This window comes from Penaeus monodon, chromosome 19 (genome assembly GCF_015228065.2).
Source record: "Penaeus monodon isolate SGIC_2016 chromosome 19, NSTDA_Pmon_1, whole genome shotgun sequence".
Taxonomy (NCBI): Eukaryota; Metazoa; Arthropoda; class Malacostraca; order Decapoda; family Penaeidae; genus Penaeus; species Penaeus monodon.
Genome location: NC_051404.1, coordinates 18,501,309 through 18,501,944, shown reverse-complemented (window position 1 = coordinate 18,501,944; position 636 = coordinate 18,501,309).

Sequence of the window (636 nt, the reverse complement as noted above, 5' to 3'; positions counted from 1 at the left end):
GCATGTCATTGGAAATGAAGAAGCGGCTATATTATTGCCCAGAGAACACCACCAGCGAGAGATGCTCACAACTCCGAAGCGAAAGAACGACAACACAGACTCCAAACACTGCATGAAATTCTATTGCAGCCGCGCAACCCAAGTCCGAATTGTCATAGTGTCCAAACCCTCAGGAATTTCAATTTATTCCCCGCACATTTACACAAATAGCAAGCACTCGCGCGCCGGGCAACTAAATAAACTTTGCGTTGTAACGTAATCCGAAACACACCTTATAATATCATCACGCGCCGCTAACACATAATGTTAAGGCGAGAAAGACTTTGTTCGAGGGGGCGCCGAGAGGGGGGGGGGGGAAACTTGAGTAAGTGTGGGGTGCAAGTCCATAAAATTACGGAGGAGGAAAAGTATATGATATTAAGTGTCCGTGTGTGTCGGGGAGGCAGCGTGGCCCGTGTGGGGGAAGGGGTAGGGGGTTAGGGGAGGCGTGGTCAGGCAGGGGGGAGATGTAAGTGGGAGGGAGATGTGGGCGGAGATGGGGAGGGGGATGGGGGGGGGACTATGGAACTATTGGCCATTGCAAAGCTGGTAGGGAGATAGGAGGTAAGTGCTGGTGGGTAGGGGTTGGGTAGTAAA